Source organism: Schistocerca nitens, chromosome 3, assembly GCF_023898315.1.
Source record: "Schistocerca nitens isolate TAMUIC-IGC-003100 chromosome 3, iqSchNite1.1, whole genome shotgun sequence".
NCBI classification, from domain to species: domain Eukaryota; kingdom Metazoa; phylum Arthropoda; class Insecta; order Orthoptera; family Acrididae; genus Schistocerca; species Schistocerca nitens.
The window spans coordinates 480,372,238-480,396,228 of NC_064616.1; positions in this window are offsets into that span (position 1 = coordinate 480,372,238).

A 23,991-nucleotide genomic window follows, 5' to 3' on the forward strand; every position below is an offset into this window, starting at 1 on the left:
AGTCAAACAAACCAGTAACAGCTTGCACTGTACGTGCTGGTCGTAGGTCGTGTTCCAAAAATGAACTGCTTAGAGACAGAAGTGATGACACTTTCTGCAGGACCTGACCATCATTTTGCAGGACAATGCTCAAGCACGTACAGTGCAAGCTGTTACCGATTTGTCTGACTGATGGCACTGCTAAGTGCTATACCACCTACTGTACTCCCCTGACTTACGCCCCCGTAAGTTCAACTCGATTTCTAAACTGAAGGAAACACTTCACGGCATTCGCTTCAGAACAGCTACAAATTCGTCGGGCAATAGACCGCGCCGCTCGAACTGTCACTGCTAAGAGTATCCTACGACTTCCACATCGTTGGCAACGGGTTATACACAATGCTGGTGACTACTTTGAAGGTCAGTAAAACTTTGAAACACGTATCTATTTTGTACGAGCTGTAACTAAATAGTTGCCACTATTGAAGTTCCAGCCCTCGTAAAAATGGTAGTTCACCTGTGCGAATAGCCACACAAGCATTACACAGAGTGGTCCATAAGCGTGGAACCACCCTTGTAAAACAAAAGTAAATCGATAAACAGGAATTTAAAGTCAAGAAATATAAGATGAGACAGGGGAGGAGGGAGAAATTTTGAGGCTGCTTTAGTAAAATAGCAGCCCTCGGGCAAGGTGACTAGGCGCAAGATGTACAAGTATAAACGCACCTTCAGAGTTTCTACCTGATTATCCCCCGTCTACATCTATATAGTTCGTTGGGCGCTGGGTTAATTTGTCAAAAGAGGTAGCGAGGCTCTTATTTTTTTGTGGCCACCTCTAGAAAATCGCAGGAGATCGCTACATCAACTGCGAAAGCTAGGCTGTCGATTGTGAGAGCCATGCTTCTGCGGCCTAATCTGACCCCATTTTTGGCACCTTTAATACTCATTTCCTTGCGCCACAAGTGGATCTCTTTCTCCAGCGCTCAGTTGAAAAATAAAGGCGAGAGCCTGTCACCTTAGAAATACCGGTCCCGACCTTGAAGCTGATTGAAATCTCTCCTCTGAATTTCTCTTTCGCGGTGGTGGCAACATCATGTACAAGGCGTAAACAACAACTGTTTATAACATACCGTAGTTCTGCAGGCGAAGTCGAGATGAACATTCTGAAGTAAGACACCTGCGTTCTATCAAGCCGGTAAATAACCTCAGATTGGCCTACAAAAACCAGCTAATCTACAGCGTATGCGCGCTGTACCAGATTTTCAGGATCCTCTTTTACATCCGCCAGCTTAGTCGGCTATTTCGTTAAAATTATTAACTTAAACACTCCCGTATAGGTAACGAAAGAAAAGAAAAACGTTTGTAAACGAAGGAAGGCAGGGAGAGGAGGATTTAACATACCGTCGACATCGAGGTCATTACAGATGGAATGTTTCAAAGGTGGGGCAGGAAATTAACCGTGCTCTGTTATAGGAAACATTCTGGCATTTGCCTCGCGCCATTTAGGGAAATCTTGGGAAACCTAAATCTGGATGGTCGGACGAGGATTTGGACCGTTGTCTTCCCGAGTGCGAGTCCAGTGGGCTAACCACTGCGTCACCTCGCTCAGAGCTTGTAAACTTTACGCATAGACTAATTACATTTACAATTCGGTCTAAACTTTGCACTTAGTTTCGTAGTAAGAAGGCCAAACAAACAAAACGACTTAATTGTTAATTTTATGTTGTTCAAATTCGCCGGCCGGAGTGGCCGAGCGGTTCTAGGCGCTACAGTCTGGAACCGCGCGACCTCTACGGTCGCAGGTTCGAATCCTGCCTCGGGCATGGATGTGTGTGATGTCCTTAGGTTCGTTAGGTTTAAGTAGTTCTAAGTTCCAGGGGACTGATGACCCATAGTGCTCAGAGCTATTTTTTGTTAAAATTCACATTATTTTGAGGTAAATTTACACATATGTCAATTTTACATACTTTTGTGAGTGCAAGTGGTTTTTAATATTCAAAAGGACGATTTGCTCCAAAATCTCGTGCGGCATGCATACGTTGTAGCTTAGGTGGCTTTTGTAGCAAATTTGAGGCTGTTTTCCGGCTTGATGGACCACAAGTGTGCCTTTCAAATTATTGGTCTCGACTTCATTTGCACCACTGTGTTATAATGTAAACAGTTACCGTTTACACCTCATATGATTGTTACTTAGGAACTGCCAGGATGTGTTGTCTGCTGCGAATAATCGTTTTTGGCATGGTCCGTATTCGCCAGGCCATTTGCTGGAACATTCGAAGCCAAAAGAGTATAATATTTAAAAATATGGTCATGTTACTTTATTTGCAAATAAGTAGTTGAAAGAAGATTGTTTTAGCATTGCCAAAGAGTTGGCGGTCGGACTCTTGTAATTCAAAATGGCTCTAAGCACTATGGGACTTAACATATGAGGTCATCGGTCCCCTACACTTAGAACTACTTAAGCCTAGTTAACCTAAGGACATCACACACACCCATGCCCGAGGTAGGATTCGATCCTGCGACCGTAGCAGCAGCGCGGTTCCAGACTAGAGCGCCTAGAACAGCTCGGCCAAAGCAGCCGGCTGACTGCCGTGGGTCTGGAGAAAATGATTCGGAAATTCGAAACGAGGTGTTCTTTTGGTGTGCAACCTGGTAGAGGGACGAAACGATTTGATTCGACGTCAGTGGAAGCAGTGGCCACAGCAGTGCAGGAGGAGACGAGTGGTGGTGTGCAAACGTGTAGTGTATAGAGAATTGCCCGAACACTGGATATACCCGTGAACACGGTGCGTGAAATCCTACAAAACATCCTTCTTTGGTATCCATTTAAATTACCCATGTGCACGAGTTGCTTCCTGTTGACCTGACAGCAAGAGAGACTTTTGCTCTAGAATTTCTTGCTCGCATGGACGTGGACAGTCAGTGGCCGTGGGAGATTTTGTGAACAGACGAAGTCCACTTCCATCTGACAGGATATGTCTATACACAGAATTGTCGAATATGGGCAACGGAAAACCCACACGCAAATCAACCAGTACCACTTCATCCTAAAAAGGTCACTGTGTGGTGCGGGTTTACGGCATCATTTATCATAGGACCATATACACTACTGGCCATTAAATTGCTACACCACGAAGATGACGTGCTACAGACGCGAAATTTAACGGACAGGAAGAAGATGCTGTGAAATGCAAATGATTAGCTATCAGACCATTCACACAACGTTTTCGCTGGTGGCGACACCTACAACGTGCTGACATGAGGAAAGTTTCCAACCGATTTCTCATACACAAACACCAGTTGACCGGCGTTGCCAGGTGAAACGTTGTTGTGATGCCTCGTGTAAGGAGGAGAAATGCGTACCATCGCGTTTCCGACTTTGATAAAGGTCGGATTGTAGCCTATCGCAATTGCGGTTTATCGTATCACGACATTGCTGCTCTCGTTGGTCGAGATCCAATGACTGTTAGCAGAATATGGAATCGGTGGGTTCAGGAGGGTAATACGGAACGCCGTGCTGGATCCCAACGGCCTCGTATCACTAGCACTCGAGATGACAGGCATCTTATCCGCATGGCTGTAACGGATCGTGCAGCCACGTCTCAATCCCTGAGACAACAGATGGGGACGTTTGCAAGACAACAACCATCTGCACGAACAGTTCGACGACGTTTGCAGCAGCATGGACTATCAGCTCGGAGACCATGGCTGCGTTTACCCTTGACGCTGCATCACAGACAGGAGCGCCTGCGATGGTGCAGTCAACGACGAACCTGGGTGCACGAATGGCAAAACATCATTTTTTCGGATGAATCAAGGTTCTGTTTACAGCATCAAGATGGTCGCATCCGTGTTTGGCTACATCGCGGTGAACGCACATTGGAAGCGTGTATTCGTCATGACCATACTGGCGTATCAACCGGCGTGATGGTATGGGGTGCCATTGGTTACACGTCTCGGTCACCTCTTGTTCGCATTGACGGCACTTTGAACAGCGGACGTTACATTTCAGATGTGATACCACCCGTGGCTCTACCCTTCATTCGATCCCTGCGAAACCCTACATTTCAGCAGGATAATGCACGACCGCATGTTGTAGGTCTTGTACGGGCCTTTCTGGATACAGAAAATGTTCGTCTGCTGCCCTGGCCAGCACATTCTCCAGATCTCTCACCAATTGAAAACGTCTGGTCAATGGTGGCCGAGTAACTGGCTCGCCACAATACGCCAGTCACTACTCTTGATGAACTGTGGTATCGTGTTGAAGCTGCATGGGCAGCTGTACCTGTATTCGCGATCGAGGCTCTGTTTGACTCAATGACCAGGCGTATCAAGGCCGTTATTACGGCCGAAGGTGGTTGTTGTGGGTAGACTCAATGACCAGGCGTATCAAGGCCGTTATTACGGCCGGAGGTGGTTGTTGTGGGTACTGATTTCTCAGGATCTATGCACCAAAATTGCGTGAAAATGTAATCACATGTCAGTTCTAGTATAATACAGGGTGATTCAAAAAGAATACCACAACTTTAAAAATGTGTATTTAATGAAAGAAACATAATATAACCTTCTGTTATACATCATTACAAAGAGTATTTAAAAAGGTTTTTTTTTCACTCAAAAACAAGTTCAGAGATGTTCAATATTGCCCCCTCCAGACACACGAGCAATATCAACCCGATACTCCAACTCCTTCCACACTCTCTGTAGCATATCAGGCGTAACAGTTTGGATAGCTGCTGTTATTTCTCGTTTCAAATCATCGATGGTGGCTGGGAGAGGTGGCCGAAACACCATATCCTTAACATACCCCCATAAGAAAAAATCGCAGGGGGTAAGATCAGGGCTTCTTGGAGGCCAGTGATGAAGTGCACTGTCACGGGCTGCCTGGCGGCCGATCCATCGCCTCGGGTAGTTGACGTTCAGGTAGTTATGGACAGATAAGTGCCAATGTGGTGGCGCTCCATCCTGCTGAAATATGAATTGTTGTGTTTCTTGTTCGAGCTGAGGGAACAGCCAATTCTCTAACATCTCCAGATACTGTAGTCCAGTTACAGTAGCACCTTCGAAGAAAAATGGACCAAAAACTTTATTGGCTGAAATGGCACAGAAAACGTTCACCTTAGGCGAGTCACGTTCATACTGAGTTGTTTCCCGCGGATTCTCAGTGCCCCATATACAGACATTGTGACGGTTGACTTTCCTGTTAGTGTGGAAAGTTGCTTCATGACTAAACACAATCTTTGAAACGAAAGATTCATCTGTTTCCATTTCAGCAAGGATAAAATCACAGAAATCGATTCTTTTAATCTTATCAGCTGCAGACAGTGCTTGAACCAATTTCAGACGATAAGGTTTCATAACTAACCTTTTTCGTAGGACTCTCTATACAGTTGATTGTGGAATTTGCAGCTCTCTGCTAGCTCTGCGAGTCGATTTTCCTGGGCTGCGAACAAATGCTTTCTGGATGCGTGCTACATTTTCATCACTCGTTCTCGGCCGTCCAGAACTTTTCCCTTTGCACAAACACCCATTCTCTGTAAACTGTGTATACCAACGTTTAATACACCACCTATCAGGAGGTTTAACACCATACTTCGTTCGAAATGCACGCTGAACAACTGTCGTCGATTCACTTCTGCCGTACTCAATAACACAAAAAGCTTTCTGTTGAGCGGTCGCCATCTTAGCATCAACTGACGCTGACGCCTTGTCAACAGCGCCTCAAGCGAACAAATGTACAACTAAATGAAACTTTATAGCTCCCTTAATTCGCCGACAGATAGTGCTTAGCTCTGCCTTTTGTCGTTGCAGAGTTTTAAATTCCTAAAGTTGTGGTATTCTTTTTGAATCACCCTGTATATTTTTCCAATGAATACGCGTGTATCATATGCATTTCTTCTTGGTGTAGCAATTTTAATGGCCAGTAGTGTATTTTCGAAGAGTGAGGTACTTCCGGTCCTGTTACCTGTACCGTCACTGGTAAGCGCAATGAGTGTCTTTTGCGCAACCCCGTCATTCCAGCTCTCCAAGAGGGTGGATGTGTGGATGGGATCATTTTTATGCAAGATGGCACACCTCCGCACATTGCAAATCCAGTTAAGCAGATGCTGAAGCACCATTTCGGAAATGCTAGAATCATCAGCCGCCGTTTCTCTACAGCCTGGCCGCCCCTATCACCTGATCACTTCTGGCTGTGGGGCTATCTGAGAGACGTTCTGTTCAGTGTTCCGATTGCAAACTTGGCTGCATTGAAGGCACGCATTGCGCAACACATTCTGAACGTGACCCCGAAAATACTTCGATCAGTTGTGGTACATGCTGTTTCTCGATTTCAACTTGTTGCAGAAAACGGTGGACAGCATATTGATCATGTTTTGCGCCAGTCACATGGAAATTAATAACCCGATTTGATTGATGCTTTTTATGCGGTTTTTGGCCTCAGGACAATTAAAAACCGATGTCAGTGATGCTTTTTATGCGGTTTTTGTCCTCAGGACAATTAAAAACCGATTTTTCCCATCCGATGTGATATGACCTTGCCGTGGTGGAAAGGCTTAACGTAACTAACAGTATCACACCTGTACACCCATGCACACTGAGTAGTACAGTTGTTTAGCGTCAAACGTACACCGCACACATTGTTGTATGATTCATTTGTCATTTGTAGTCGACCACTATTAAATTATGGTGCTTACACCACCATCCATTGATACGTTTTGTAACTATTTATTTTTTTACTGGCATACGTTTCCCCCTTTTTCCGTTGCAATTTGACGTCATTATGACCAGTTGGGTTATTTCTATAGCTGTTTGAAAGTTAAACTTTAGTTATAATCACCCTGTATACGGTGCATGGTAAACTGGCGCCGAGGCAGCTTTTTGCACCACGGGGCATAAATGACGGAGTGAACGACGGCTGGGTTGCGGAGATGTGTTCGGGAGAATACACTTGCAACTGTTGAGCTACCGACAGCCCACTTGAACCAAGGGGCTAGTACCAGTGGCTCTTCAATGAACGTTCAGCGAACCTTGCTACGTATGGGCCTCCGCAGCAGGCGCTCGGTTAATTCAGCCATGCAAACTGCTTGTTCACAGGCGACGAAGGCTGAAATTTGCATTCCAGTACGGCAACTGAATATCCACTGAGTGGCGACAGGTGTCTTTTTCAGATGAATCATGTTTTGTGCTCCATCGGACAGATGGCCGTTGGTGTTTACGGCCTGAAACACCTGAAAGCAAACGCCCTGCAACAATCGGCGAAAGGGTCCAGGCCAGATGAAGGAGCGTTATGGACTAGGAGATATTTTCGTGGCATTCCCTGGGTGATACCCGTGGAGACCATGTCCAACCCGTACACGCACATTGATTTTTCTTCGACACGATGTCATCTACCAGCAGGCATCATCATATTTAACAGCACGCGAATCCATCCTGCGGTCATTATACTGCTGTTGGGGTGTAACATTTGTAACTGAACACTTAGTACATAAGCATCATAACAAGTAAAGTTCAAGAAATATAATGTAGGAACTCAAGGTTAATTAATAACTCCAAGAAATTACATACTTTACACTCACACACCACTGCGTTTTCCACAATGTACATAATAGTTACAGTGTCTTTGTAAATAGTGCTTAGAAATAGCCGTCCGCTGGGGCCGAGCGGTTCTAGGTGCTTCAGTCCTGAACCGCGCTGCTGCTACGCTCGCAGGTTCGAATCGTGCCTAGGGCCTGGATGTGTGTGATGTCATTAGGTTAGTTAAGTTTAAGTAGTTCTAAGTCTAGGGGACTGATGACCTCAGATGTTAAGTCCCATAGTGCTTAGAGCCATTTCAACCATTTTGTATAGCAATATTAATCCGTAAATTAAACTGTAGTTAGTGAAACGGGACTACAAGGGTAGAAGTAGTTCCGTGTTTTCAGACCAGGCTGGCTCAGATAGAGTAACATTTCTCTCTCTCTCTTTTACTATCCAAGTCTTTCCTATCATCTATCATCATATCTTCTTGAAATTTCGATATTTTTGGGTTTTTATCTTTCAATTTCTAATGTATTTTGAATTTATTATTACTTCCATTGTAATTGCTGAAAACGAAAATTGATGTTTGTAATTTTGAATATGTTTTGTATCTATATGAAAATCTGGAAAATGAACGACCTGTTATAAAATGTAAGGCTACAGGTCTCTAAATGAGCGATAAATTAAATCAAATCAAAAATCTAATGTGTGTGAAATCTTATAGGACTTAACTGTTAAGGTCATCAGTCCCTAAACTTACACACTACTTAACCTAAATTATCCTAAGGACAAACACACACACCCATGCCCGAGGAAGGATTCGAACCTCCGCCGGGATCAGCCGCACAGTGCATGACTGCAGCGCCTGAGACCGCTCGGCTAATCCCGCGTGGCATTAAATCAAATCAAATCATCTACCAGCAGGGCGGTGCGATGTGTCACGCAGCTCGCAGTGTACGTGCGTGGTTCGAAGAGCACCAGGGTGAGTTTACCGTCTTCCCCTTGTCACCAACTACATGGATTAAAACCCAATCGAGAATATATAGGACTATCTCGATCTGGCTGTTCACTCCACGGATACTCCACCGAGAAACCGAGCGCAGCTGGCTATGGCGTGGCTCCACACCCCCGTCGGTACCTTCCAGAACCTCTGTGACTCTTCCTGCACGTCCACGCTACAAAAGGTGGTTTTGTCAGGTTTTTGACAGAAGGTCACATTAATGTGACTGGACTGTATAGCTCATAAGGTGGTTGAGTAGTTCGGATAATGGCTTTTAAAATGAACACTGTTGATAATTCTAATCGCAGCGTGTACATTTTATTATATTTCTTCGTAATGTTACTTTTTTATGTGCACAGAGAGTCTTTTCAACGATATACAGAAAGAATCACAAGGTAATCTCGGTGTATACTTGTGAGGTAAGGGGCGAATTGTGGCGCCCTGAAAATATTCTAAGTTGGCGTGGCCACGCGGGCCGCTGGGCCTTCCGGGGTCCGGCAGCAAACACCTGGTGGCGAACGTTAGCCGGACGAGAGGTGTAGCCCCAGCGCATGGTCCAGCCGCGTGGCTGGGAATTCCGTTGTGACGCTGTGTCGATGAAGGAGACACGCCGGGAGTGCCAAAGATGGCGGACTTTGTGAAACCTTAATGGCAGACATATCACAGTTCGTATAGAAATTAATAGTAGTCAGATGAATCATCATACCTCAAAAAGCACATGTACGTTACTATTATTTGCACGATGATTCTGATGGTGTAATCAGATTTTCAGAATCTTTCCTAGTTTAAAGTTTAGTATCTGACGGTAAATTATACAACCAACCAACGAATTTCCAAAATATAAACGGTTCATCCGATTTTGTCGATCGCCATGTCTTTAGAAAGCTATTAGTGTAAACCTAAATTGGTATGAATTACAGGCGTGTAACTTAAATAGTGCATGAGTTATTGGAGGTCAAAGTGGCCGATTACTATCGATCACGTCAGGCCATAAGTACTCCACAGTTACACGAAAAAAACGGTAGCAGCATGCTTATAAATATATTTCTTCATCTATATCTTTGTTTGCATCCGATATATACTATTCATGAAGAAACTTGTTAAATATTTACTGTGTTTTAGAAAGCACAGAGACATTGGACTACTGGCCTACCTTTTGCTCTGTTCCTTTGATATATGTTTATTTAATTTGTTTATGTATCTAATAATGTGTGTTAGAGCGTCTTTATGGTCCAGCCGTAGGAATATTATTTAATTTCAAGTATTTAAATGTAAATCCAGTATTTCGTATGTGCTTAATTATCTTTGTGAGTGTACGTTAGCTTGGAGACATGGAGGGAGCGCTCTAGCGAATCACGGCGCTCGTTAATTGTGAGACTGTATGGAAGTGGGGGAGGAGGATCGTTTCGAGAGAGGACACGAGGGCAGTATTGGCAGTGCGGCAGTGCTGGAGGGTACGGCACTGGACACAGGAAGTGCTGGACGCCACGGCGCGATGGACGCACAGTCGCGAGAGGGACTTGGAGAGTGTGGAGCGGTTTACGCGTGGTCGCTGCAGATAGAAATATTAGTTCTGACTTGTGCACTTGTGAGATTTCCGTGGCTTCTACAGTGAACACGTAGTGTGCGCTTAGAAGTGAATATCTAGCGAGCTTTGTTGTTGTTCATAACTAATTACGTGCACTAGGAATCTATTGTTTCCCTATTATTCAAAAAAATGGTTCAAAAGGCTCTGAGCCCTATGGGACTTAACTTCTGAGGTCATCAGTCCCCTAGAACTTAGAACTGCTTAAACCTAACTAACCTAAGGACATCAAAAACATCCATGCCCGAGGCCGGATTCGAACTTGCGACCGTAGCGGTCGCGCGGTTCCAGACTGTAGCGCCTAGAACCGCTCGGCCACCCCGGCCGGCACCTATTATTCAACTTATATTTTATTTACTTGATGGACCATCGACACCAATAAGTATTTGGCAGGAATATACCGCACTCTCAAAAGTACTTCTACTATCGTACTCATCATTTAAAGTCTTTAACATAATACCTGTAGATTTAATTTAATTGCAATCTTCCGTTGATAAATTTATACTTTCATAATTAGCAATTGCCGAGTGATAGAAACCTTCGACCATTCGATTCATATGTGTATTCTTATCGTATACTGTAGACTCAGCAGCCGGCCGAAGTGGCCGTGCGGTTAAAGGCGCTGCAGACTGGAGCCGCAAGACCGCTACGGTCGCAGGTTCGAATCCTGCCTCGGGCATGGATGTTTGTGATGTCCTTAGGTTAGTTAGGTTTCACTAGTTCTTAGTTCTAGGGGACTAATGACCTCAGCAGTTGAGTCCCATAGTGCTCAGAGCCATTTGAACCATTTTTTTGTAGACTCAGCAGAATTTGGCCTGTAATGCGGCAACTACGTATTCCAGCCCCTAGACATCGATACCAGCCAAAACTTTTAATTTTACAACGCTAAGTCGGCGGGTGCAAAGTATTGTGAAGCCTGCATACTACTTGTTCACCTGTCCTCTACTGGAGATTAACGGCATCCTGAACTACCAACGGAAGCTTCTGTATTTGTATTCAGAAGCGCATTGAATGTGGGATACAATGGTATACGGCGGCGTACTGACAAGTAATGCCTCCGAATTTCTTATGTGAAAACTCTTAAAGCTTTTTCAATAAAAAATATTATTACCATCATACATCTTTATTCTTCATATCTGTATAATTACAGCTCTCTGCCACTAGAGGTTCCGAATTGTAGCGTGTAACATGGCGGTGCGTCACGTAACTTATCACTGAGTGAGAAACGTGCTGTAACCGAGTTTAGAATTCGAAGAAGTCGTCCACATATGGAGCACCCTCTCCTTCAGCATGACAAAGCCAGACCTCACACTTGTGCAGCAACGTATTCAACAATCCAACGTCTCGCGTTCAGTGCCATCGATCATCCTCCATACAGTCCCGATTTGGCCACATCGGATCCTCAACTTTTTTCATAATTTAAAGAACATCCTCAAGGACATCACTTTGATAGTGATGAAGAAGTGCAAGCAGAGGTGGGGTTGGGTGGCTCCTTCAACGAAGACAAACATTTTACAGTGACGGCATCAGCAAACTGATCGCTCGTTGGGAGAAATGTGTTCTTCGCCAGGGTGCCTGTGTTGAGAAATAAATATGTAGACATGAAGAATAAAGACGTAGAATATTAATAAAGTTTGTTTTATTTAGAGCTTTAAGACTTTTTACATAAATTCTGAGATATTATCTTTCAGCACACACTCATAAAATTCACATTATTTGGTGTCACATATTTTGAGAGCCGAACACGAATTCCTGTGACAAGTGGAACCTAGAGAGAGAGATACAGTTACGTGTAGCTTCGTAAGCGTTGTAGTTGATCCCGATTACAGTCGTGAATCAAGCAGTCAGTAAGTATATTGGTTAACCAAGGTTAACCACTGGAATGTAGATGAGCAGGAATATCCATGCCATACCAACACTACAAAAGAGTCAAAAATATGACTTGATGATTCAAAAAATGTTCAAATGTGTGTGAAATCTTATGGGACTGAAATGCTAAGGTCATCAGTCCCTAAGCTTGCACACTACTGAACTAAATTACCCTAAGGACGAACACACACACCCATGCCCGAGGTAGGACTCGAACCTCCGCCAAGACAAGCCGCACAGACTTGATGAATGACATATATTGTGCACCAGAGACCTACTGTATACTTGCAGTTAAAATGGAAGAAAAGAGTGCTTAAGAATTGGTCAACACGTTTCTTTCATGTTATTACACTACTGGCCACTAAAATTGCTACACAAAGAAGAAATGCAGATGATAAATGGGTATTCATTGGACAAATATATTATGCTAGAACTGACATGTGATTACATTTTCACGCAATTTTGGTGCATAGATCCTGAGAAATCAGTACCCCGAACAACCACCTCTGGCCGTAATAACGGCCTTGATACGCCTGGTCATTGAGTCAAACAGAGCATGGATGGCGTGTACAGGTACAGCTGCCCATGCAGCTTCAACACGATACCACAGTTCATCAAGAGTCGTGACTGGCGTATTGTGACGAGCCAGTTGCTCGGCTACCATTGACCAATTTTCAATTGGTGAGAGATATGGAGAATGTGCTAGCCAGGGCAGCAGTCGAACATTATCTGTATCCACATAGGCCCGTACAGGACCTGCAACATGCGGTCGTGCATTATCCTGCTGCAATGTAGAGTTTCGCAGGGATCGAATGAAGGGTAGAGCCACGGGTCGTAACACATCTGAAATGAAACGTCCACTGTTCAAAGTCCCGTCAATGCGAAAAAGAGGTGACCGAGACGTGTAACCAATGGCACCCCATACCATCAAGCTGGGAGATACGCCAGTATGGCGATGACGAATACACGTTTCCAATGCGCGTTCACCGCGATGTCGCCAAACACGGATCGACCACCATGATGCTGTAAACAGAACTTGTATTCATCCGAAAAAATGACGTTTCGTCATTCGTGCACCCAGGTTCGTCGTTTGAGTACACCATCGTAGGCGCTCCTGTCTGTGATGCAGCGTCAAGGGTAACCGCAGCCATGGTCTCCGAGCTGATAGTCCATGCTGCTGCAAACGTCGTCGAACTGTTCGTGCAGATGGTTGTTGTCTTGCAAACGTCCCCATCTGTTGACTCATGGATCGAGACGTGGCTGCACGATCCATTACAGCCATGCGCATAAGATGCCTGTCATCTCGACTGCTAGCGATACGAGGCCGTTGGGATCCAGCACGGCGTTCCGTATTACCCTCCTGAACCCACCGATTCCATATTCTGCTAATAGTCATTGGATCTTGACCAACGCCAGCAGCAATGTCGTGATACGATAAACTGCAAACGCGATAGGCAATCCGACCTTCATCAAAGTCGGAAACGTGATGGTACGCATTCTCCTCCTTACACGAGGCATCGCAATATTTCACCAGGCAACGCCGGTCAACTGGTGTTTGTGTATGAGAAATCGGTTGGAAACTTTCCTCATGTCAGCACGTTTTAGGTGTCGCCACCGGCGCCAACCTTCTGTGAATGCTGGGAAAAGCTAATCATTTGCATATCACAGCATCTCTTCCTGTCGGTTAAATTTCGCGTCTGTAGCACGTCATCTTCGTGTTGTAGGAATTTTAATGGCCAGTAGTGTACTTTGTTGCAGGTCGCAATGACTATGCAGGATATTTGGCGGGGCAGCAGGTACAAAGAGCCGCGTGGACGACCGCCGTGAAGTCATAGAAACAGTGAGAAGGCAATAGTTAATTCATTCATTGCGTACAGTACAGAAGTCAAAAAGTTGTGTTGCTGCAATCAGGACCGAGGACACAGGCTGGCTCTGGATGGTAGTGCGTGCAGCCACGGGAGATTTTACTTAGTTACGTGTGTCATTGATCAATCTCACGGTAACCGTTATGTTGAGGAGCGTGTCAGGTGCATAACAAATGCACACATGAATCAAAGTTCTTTTTTTTTAAGCTTAAAATTTGTATTATCTACCCCATTCCCTTAAATGGCACAGAATGCTTATACGGGGTGTCCCAAAATAATGTACACCCTCTTTGAAACTGAACATCTCTTTAATGAAAGGGGTTAGAAATACAATTTTAATGGTTTTAGGTGCCGCATGGTCCGACTTAAGGTGGTAAATGTTCAAACAAGTGTCCGTCCATCGTAATACACCGTCGACATCGACTTACAACTGAGCGACATGCCAACTTTATTGTTTCCAATGGAATAGCATCACAGGCTTGCTCAATTTGCTCTCTAAGATCATCCAGTGTGTGTGGTCTCGCAGCGTAAACTTGTAAGGTGTCAGGCAAATCCAACACCTTCCATGAAAACCCTGACATGATAGCAAACCCGGCAAGATGTCACATAGCTCCGAATAAATCCTGACATTAAATTAACCAAAGTAATATGATCAACGAGTGAGCAAATGGAATACCACAGACTAACACAAGAACGCCTAAATGCATGTCGTACCTTCCCACCGTGAAGTTCCGAGGGGAGAAACGAGAACAGAAGCCGAGAGCAGAGCCGTGTAGGCTAGAAGGCCCTACAACAAGGGACACACATCGCCAGCCGATCGCCGGGAGGTCCATCCCCCAGCCCATGTTAAAAGATAGAGCCCTCCAGAAGAACAGTATAGATCTTACGATAACACTAAAAGGGTCACACCACCTGCAAGTTTTAGCGTGAGACTATACATGTCTCTGTTACGTAGCAAAAATTAAAAACATTGCCCCACCACGAAAAGTATAATGTTTCTCATTGGATAGACAGAATTTTTGTAGGCGGAGCTTAAGGTTAATGTTGAGACCCTGATTGGCCAGTTGAAAACACAGCCAGATACCTTTTCTTAAACCAACTTCGGTAAATTGTAGTAAGGAGAAGTTCAAGAGAGTTGCTACCGAGACGGCGAGGTGTGTGGAGCTGCGCTGCCCGCAGCCCATGATGCTGCCTAACCACCGAAAAGGTAATGAACGCACGCGATGCAGCATAAGAGCGCATAAGGCTTCACTCAGAACTGCAGAAGGCTCATCTGTTACATCCCCTTTTAACGTAATACTAGTGTCGATCGTCAATTAAACTTCGTGGTATTCACATTTGCTACTTGAAGTTAAAATCTGAAACGCGATGATTTTTCTGTTATATAACTATTGAGAAGCCACATCAGCCACTGTAATTTACGATAAGTTAAATAAGTAATTAAAGATAATTGAGTGTCACTGTAGACCATTTTGATAGTTTTCTGTTTTATGAAACTTAACTTAAACCTAGATTATAGATGTGATATGGCATAGGTCATCCTTTGATCCATTATAGAACTTGGAAACCCATTCAGTAAATATTCGTTCACATTTTTGTAGAACGCAGTTGGTTTTTATCATCCTGTATTAAAATATTTCCTTTTATCAATAGTGCAATTTGTAAACAATGCCGGCCGGTGTGGCCCTGCGGTTCTAGGCGCTTCAGTCTGGAACCGCGTGACCGCTACGGTCGCAGGTTCGAATCCTGCCTCGGGCATGGATGTGTGTGATGTCCTTAGGTTAGTTAGGTTTAAGTAGTTCTAAGTTCTAGGGGACTGATGACCACAGATGTTAAGTCCCATAGTGCTCAGAGCCATTTGCCATTTGTAAACAATGTTTTGTGAGTAGAATAAAAATTCCCTTGGTAAACCTAACTGCTATTTCGACGTTATTTTACCAGTTAACTAAAAATAGGAAAGCACTGAACTCCTTCCACTAATTTTAGTTAGTATTAAGATTCTTTCACTGGCAGTGCAATGGAGCTGACGCTGAAATCATTAAGTATTTGATTATATCATCGCTAGTCTCACTGAACTCTACATGTCATGTGTGGTCTGGCGTCTCCTTACAAGCAACAGTTCCCAGGTTCAAACTAGTCAATTCACTAAAAAACACGCTCAGAGCGTCGTTGTGTGAAAGTGGTAGGAAGACACGACTTAGAAAAAACAGACACCACGCAGAATGCTAGAAACTGTGTTCTTGAGTGTCCCCTCAGAAAGAAGTCTAGAGGAGTTAAATCTGAAGATCGAGCGGGATACTCCACACTCTCTCTTCGTCCTATCCACTTGGCAGGGAATGTACGATTGAGAAATGCCCTCACATCCAAGTGAAAGTGAGTGGTATTCCATCCTGCTGAAATTAATAATCTTCATTTCAAAATGCAACGCTAAGACCAAGATTTATCATTTCCAACATTTCCAAGTACGAGTCGCCCGTGACAGTGTTCTCAAAGAAGTGCGGCCGGATTAACCCTCTAGAAGACCGACCACACCAGACTGTTACTGCTGGTAGATTAACATGCCTTTGCTCGGTTACGTATGGATTCTCCCTGGCCCAGTACACGCAATTACGGCGGTTAATTGTTCCATCAAGTTTAAATTTTGCTTCATCTGACCAAAGAATTCGATCTTGGAAACGTTGCTCTTCTTCACATCTGTTAATGAACCACTCACAAAATTCGCTTCGCCTATCAGGATCATTCTCGTTAAGAGCATAGAAAAGTCATGGAATGTAAGGCTTGAAGTTCTGAGACAGCAAAATTCTATGAACATTGCTTCTGCAGATCCCAGTCTCACGACAGCATTGCCTCACAGATTTCTTTGGGGATTGTGTGCATGTCAGGATTACTCCATCAACACTCTCATTATCTGTTGAACTTCTCTTTCGTCCGCTATGTCTCCTCTTCATATCGTGCACCGTTCCTTCGACTTCAAACTTATCTCTTATTCTTGTAATTGTTACTCTTGTCGGTGGTAGTGTTCCAAATTCAAGTCTCCAACGTCGGCGTACCGCACGCACATTCTCTGTTTTCCAGTAACACTTCAGCACCCATTTCGGTTGTTCAAACGATAACGCCATGTTTGCTGACAATCCTGAAGCAAAAGAAGGCATTGTTAAGTTTTTCACCGCCTTCTAAATTATTACCCATAAAAATTGTATTTCTGTCTCCTTTAATTAAATAGATATTCTATTTCAAAGAGTGTATACATTATTTTGGGACACCCTGTATTATAGCTACAGATTTATTTATTCATATTCAAGGATTAATCTATGGTATAGAAGGATCTGTCGAAGAGATATGCTTTCAGTTTATTTTTAAATCTGTTACTGCTGTCTGTCAAACATTTTATTTCATTTGGTAATTTATCGAAAAGTTTTACAGCGGCATATTTACCCCTTTCTGTGCCAAAGAAAGGTTGAGTAGAGGATAGTGTATATCTTTCTTTCTTCTGGTATTATAATCATGTATGTCACTGTTGTTTTTAAACTGATCCATGTTGTTGAGAACAAATTTCAATACTGAGTAAATGTACTGTGAGGCTGTTGTAAGAATTCCTAACCTTTTAAACAGGTGCCTAGAAGATGTACGACGATGAGCCCCACACATTATTCTAACCACTTTCTTTTGAGCAGTGAATACTTTTTGCCTAAGTGTTGAGTTACCCAATAATATTATTCTGTATGACATCGGAGAGTGAAAATATGCTAACTATGTTAGCTTGCTAATTTCTGTATCCTCAAAATTAACAATTATTCTGATTGCAAAAGTTGCTGAACCTAGCCACTTTAGGAAATCCAGAATATGAATTTTCCAATTAAGATTCTCATCTATATATACATCCAAAAACTTAGTATGTTCTACCCTGGCTACTGACTTCTGTTGATGTGTTATATTTATTGAAGGAACTGTAGCAGGCCGGAGTGGCCGAGCGGTTCTAGGAGCTACAGTCTGGAACCGCGCGACCGCTACGGTCGCAGGTTCGACTCCTGCCTCGGGCATGGATGTGTGTGATGTCCTTAGGTCAGTTAGGTTTAAGTAAATTTAAGTTCTAGGAGACTGATGACCTCACAAGTTAAATCCCATAGTGCTCAGAGCCATTTGAACCATTTTTGAAGGAACAGTACCCCTTGCAGTAGAAATTGGATGTACTGTGTTTTTTCAAAGTTCAGAGCAAGCCCATTCGCAGAAATCCAGCAATAACTTTTCCAAAGACATTATTTGTATCATTTTCTGTTGGAGTTCCTTTTAGTGGTTTAATAATAATGCTTGTATCATCAACAAACAATGTCAGTTTAACTTCTTGTTTCAGATACGAAGGCAGGTCATTCACATATATGAAGATCAGAAGGAGAACCATTATTGAACCATGTGAAACTACTAATGTAACTTAATCCCAGTTACATGAAGTAGGAAACTTCCTTAAATCACTTGAACCATATAATGAAACATTTTGCTTCCTGTTCTGTAGACATGACTTAAACCACTCATATGCTGTTCCATTTATACCATAGAATTGTAATTTCTGTAACATAATGTCATGGTTCTCACAATCAAACGCTTTGTGACATTTTACTATTTAAAGACTCTATTATGTTGACACTGAAATTGTATATTGCTGTCTCAGTGGAACAGCATTTTTGAAACCCAGACTGTGATTTACTAAGTATCCCATTACTGCTGAGATGGCTAACCGCTCTTGAGTACATTACTTTCTCGACAATTTTTGAAAATTCTGTAAGCAAGGATACTGGCCAGTAATTATTGAAATCTGTGGTGTCCCTTTTTTTGTAGAGAGACTTGATAGTGGCATATTTTAACCTGTCTGGGAAAATACCTTAAGTTAGTCATACATTACCTATGTGACTCAGAACATAAGCTGTAACTGCTCCACATTGTTTCAATATCAGAACATTTACTTTTCAAAGATTTAACGATTTTCCGTATTTCACAAGAGGTTGTTAGAGAAAATTAATCTGACTAGGTTTTCTCAAAACTGACTCTTGCATGTTCTGCTTGGGTTTTTCTTTTGAACTATTCTCACCAATTTTTGCACCTACACTTGAGAAATGACTGTTAAATATACTAGCAACTTGTGTAGTGTTGGTTAAGATGGTCTCATTCTTTTTAGTAATACTACCTACCCCAGTAGTTACTTTTCCTGTCTCTCTTCTAACAACATTCCATACTGATTTAAGTTTACTGTCAGAATTGTTAATTTCATTTCTAATATACATATTTTTTTATTTTCTGACAGATTTTCTCAATATGTTACAATAATTTTTATAGTGTAAAATCACCTCTGGGTCTGTACCAATTCTTGCTGCCTGATACGAATCTATTTTTCTTTATGAAGACACTTTAATACCTGTAGTGATACAAGGTTTCTTTGAAAACTCTTGGTGTTACATTTAATAATTTTTTGGGGCAGCAGTGTTCAAAAAGGGATATAAATTTATCAAGAAATATGTTGCATTTATCACTGACAGTTGGCGCATTATATACATCTTTCCAGTTAACATTTCTTCAACTTTATCTGAAGTGCTTTATAGATACCAGGTTGACCAGCATTATACTTCTACTTAATGGTTTCTGAACTGTACACCCCGCTAAGATTTGTAAATTAATCAGTTGTATATCGTGGTCTGATAATCCATTTATCACAGGGAAAGAATGTGTTAGTTTTACATTCTCTCGCTGCACAAATATATTATCTATTAGTGTGCTACTATCTTGAGGGGAAATTGTGTAGTGAAATTGATCACTGATTCTAAGTTATATGTCATTAACAACACTTCTAGGTCACTTTTCGTATCAGAATTGCTTAGAAAGTTTTGCACTGAAATAACCAAAGATTTATAACTTCTTCTTTATGTCTGACAGACAGCATAAGAGGGAGTCAAACTTTTTTATGAATAGCCCTGAATCTCCTAATGGCGACCTGTACACTGTTGGTAATATCAACACTACATTATCTAGCTGTAGTTCACATGCAGAAACTTCAAAGTGCTGATCGACACAAAATTTGCTTATTTCTACAATTTTGTACAGCACTTATACCCTTGTTTTGTGTAAACGGCAACTCTTCCTTTATCCATGCTAGATCTGCAAGTGTAAGATGCTAAATTATACCCATTTATACTGACATTTACATGGTGGTCAGACAAATAACGTATATCAATTCTCGTTCTTATTTTTGAGATCATCTAATCTCACTAACAGCTCATCTACTTCATTTTTTATTCCTCTCATATTCTGATGAAGTAAATTGTTACTACCCTCAGCTTTATCCCTATTTAATGTACATAAAGCTTCTTTCCTTCTATTTTTCTTGATTTTTTTCTGTCTGGACTTTGGCTTTAATCTAAAAAAACCTGTCTGCCTGGTCCCATAAACTTCAGAGATCATCCATTGTGTTTATGTGGCCTCCCCTACAGTATCTACCAATAGAGAAACTAACTTCTCTTTCCCCTTCCTATTTAGGTGCAGACCACGTTAGTATATCCCCACTTACCAGTAGCATCAACTGGAACAACACTTATGTGAGATTTTACCAGTATCTGGAGCATTCTGTTCAGCTCAGTGTTAACATGTATTACAGCAGTGTTTACCTAGGGCCGATCATGGCCCTGAAAGACCTCCGCAAACCTCACGTTTGTCTGCCCAGTTTCTGCTCCTGCAGTTCACTCCTAACACTATGTCTTGGATTCATAGGCAGGCTGTTTCCTGCTCCCCCAACTATAATTACCTCATCTTCCTTCTCAAAGTCCCTGCATAGCTCACCTAAGTTTCCTGTCATCAGGCTTAGGCTAGCTCTTGGTTTCACAAAACTTGTGGCCTGGTACTCTTCACCTAATTTCTCCTGAAGCTGCTGGCCTACATCCTTCCCATGGCTGCTACCTTCAAGCAGAATTCTTCTTTTCCTACTCTGACTTGATCCCTACCTGTCTTTTTCCTTTAAGCTAATATTCAAATTCAACCTACATTCAACTACATCTAGATGAGGCCCTTCCTCCACTACTTCAGATAGCAAGCCAAACTGATTTACTAACGGAATTCCTAAAGTTTTTTCCACAGTCTCCCTGTTTTGCCCTTTGCTTGACACCTTACCCAGCACCCCATCTCTTTTTCCTCCCGGAGCGTACATAATTCCAAATTCGCGTTTTCTAATTCAGCCTTAAGGGCACAAATTTTTACCTCCTGTTCAGCGATTTTTCTGTCCTTTCTACACAATCTACATTGCCATGGAAGAGTCTCATTATCTACCCCGTTTCCTCGCTGCTAAATTCGCCCCACTGAAACCATAAACAACAGTCTTCACTGAACACCCCCTCCTTCAGATTTCTACGGCAACCACCACATTTGTCACACATGCTTTGATAGAAAAATTTACACAAAAATTTACACAAATACAGAGAATAACTTGGCACAAGGGCACTGAAGTTTCATAGTCTGTACTAATACGTAACAAAACGCTACTGTAAAACTTTTAAACTTACTTTCGAAAGTTTTAATTAACTACCTAAACTCTGTATGACAGACACGAATTAATTTAACTTTGAACTGCTAAGTCTAGTCAAAAAAATAAAGATCTACACTCGTCCGAAATTTGCGCCTGAAATGTAAACAAAACTAACGACTATTGGTCTTTACGAAATACTTTCTTTTAGATCTAAATACGCTCAAAAAAGCAAAACTTTTAATAGATAGTCTAGTGAAGAAGTAAATGCACTAGCCTAAATGGTAATTTTAACTCAATTGACTCTTATTACAATGTTAATCACTTAACTTAATGAGATATTCGTGGACGTGCATCTGCCAGAGGTATTAGAAGTCAGCGCCCAGAGTCGCCACAGCAGGCAGACGGCAGCGTTGACTAATTTACGTTGTCAGCACCTCGGCGAGTCTAGTGGCGCACTAGGTATGGGGGCAACACACAACGACGGCAAGCTGGAGGCGGGCAATGAACCACAGCGTAGGATGCAGCGACAGTGGCAAGCCTGCAGCAGCAGAGTGTGTGGACTCTGGGCAGCTCACCAGCAAGTCAGTCCCAGATGCCAACAGTGGCCCCTTGGAAAGCCACCCTAATGTCAGTAGATATCAGTCGGCAAATAGCCCCAGCTGGGAGGCACCAGTTCAGCGTCTGGCAGCATCAGCACCAAGCAAAGCCTGTCGTACCACATATAATGGAAGTAGTGTCTTGTAGCGGCACGGCGCCAGTCTCGCACGTGTAGTAACCCAGGCCACCACTGCGTCACCGCTCGCCCCCGTACTTCGCTGTATCGACGATGTTGCACCCCCGGCGACAGCAGCATCTAGGCTGGACATGTGGTAAAGAGCCCTGTTGTAGTGCCAGGGTGGTGCCTTCTGTCACGTCTGTTCGGCTAGTGTATAACTTCTTGCATCAGATTGCGTTGATAGCTTTCTATCTCCTTGGCCATGAGTTACAGACACCAAGTTAAAAGCCAGTGGTGCAACATAATGGATATAGGATACAAAGGAATATATTCTGATATTTAGAAACGCACGAGGGGGGTGTAACGAGCTAGTGTGTGTGTGTGTGTGTGTGTGTGTGTGTGTGTGTGTGTGTGCGTGTGTGTGTGTGTGTGTGTGTGTGTGTGTGTGTCCATACAGTGTGGTCTGTAGTTGTGGAACCACTCTTCAAAAAGAAAAGCAGATGATAAACACAAATTTGAAGTCAAGTAGTATGAGATGGGAGAGGGTAAAACATGTGAGGCTATGTTACCAACATGACAGCTATTTTGGAAGCTGCCACCTTGAATGCTACTCGTAATTTGCAAAAAGAATGGGGATCATATGACTTACCAAACAGATAGAGAATTACACGAGATAAACAATGAAGCATTTCATTTGATCATAGCCATATTCATTCTTTCGTTACACCACATTTTGTATAGAAGAAAGCAAATGCCGGTGGTAGCACATGAAGGTTGCAGGATGTGCCCGACATGTTGTCCAGCTTGTTGCTATCCACTTCATTCATTCCTCGATGACTAACCAACACACATACCAGAATCTACATCTACATACATACATACTCCACAACCCACTGTACAGTGCGTCTCGGATAAACGACTGTCTAAATGCCTCTATATGAACGCTAATTTCTCGTATCTTATCTTCGTGGTCCTTACAGGAAAGGTATGTTGGCAGCAATAGAATCGTTAGAATCGTTCTGCAGTCGGTTTCAAATATCTGTTCTATAAATTTTCTTAGTAGTGTTCCTCGAAAGGAACGTTGTCTTCCCTCCAGAGATTTCCATTTCAGTTCCCGAAGCAGCTCCGCAATTATAGAGTGTTGCTTGGACGTACCACTGACAAATTCAATTTCTTCGATGTATTCCTGTAATCCGACCAGGTGCGGATACCAAACACTCGAGCAATACTCAAGCATAGGTCGCACTAATGTCCTATATGCGGTCTCCTTTACAGATGAACTGCGCTTTCCCAATATTCTCCCAATAAACCGAAGTCAGCCATTCCCTTTGCCTACCACAATCTTCACAGTCTCCTTCCATTTCATATCGCTTTGCGGCGTTACGCCCAGACATTTAAACGACATGGCTGTGTGAAACAGGACATTACTAATGCTTATCTGAACGTTACAGGTCTGTTTTTCTTACTCATCCACATTAACTTGCAGTTTTCAACATTTAAAGCTAGCTGCCATTCATCACACCAACAACAAATTTTGTCTAAATCATCTTGTATCCTCGACAGTCACTCAACTTCGACACCCTCCCGTACATCACAGCATCATCAGCAAACAACCCCAGATTGCTGCCCGTCCTGTCCGCCAGATCATTTATGTATATAGAAACTAATCGCGGTCCTATCATACTTCTCTGGGGCACTCCTGACGATACCTTTGCTGTGATGAACATTCGCCGTCGAGGACATCATACTGTGTACTATTACTTAGGAAGTCTTCCAGTCACTCACATATCTGGGAACCTATCCCATATACTCGTACCTTCGTTAACAGTCTGCAGCGAAACACCGTGACAAATGTTCTTCGGAAGTCTGGGAATATGGAATCTGCTTGTTGCCCTTCATCCACAGCTCGTTGTATATCACGTGAGAAAAGGGCAAGCTGAGTTTCGAACAAGCGAAGCT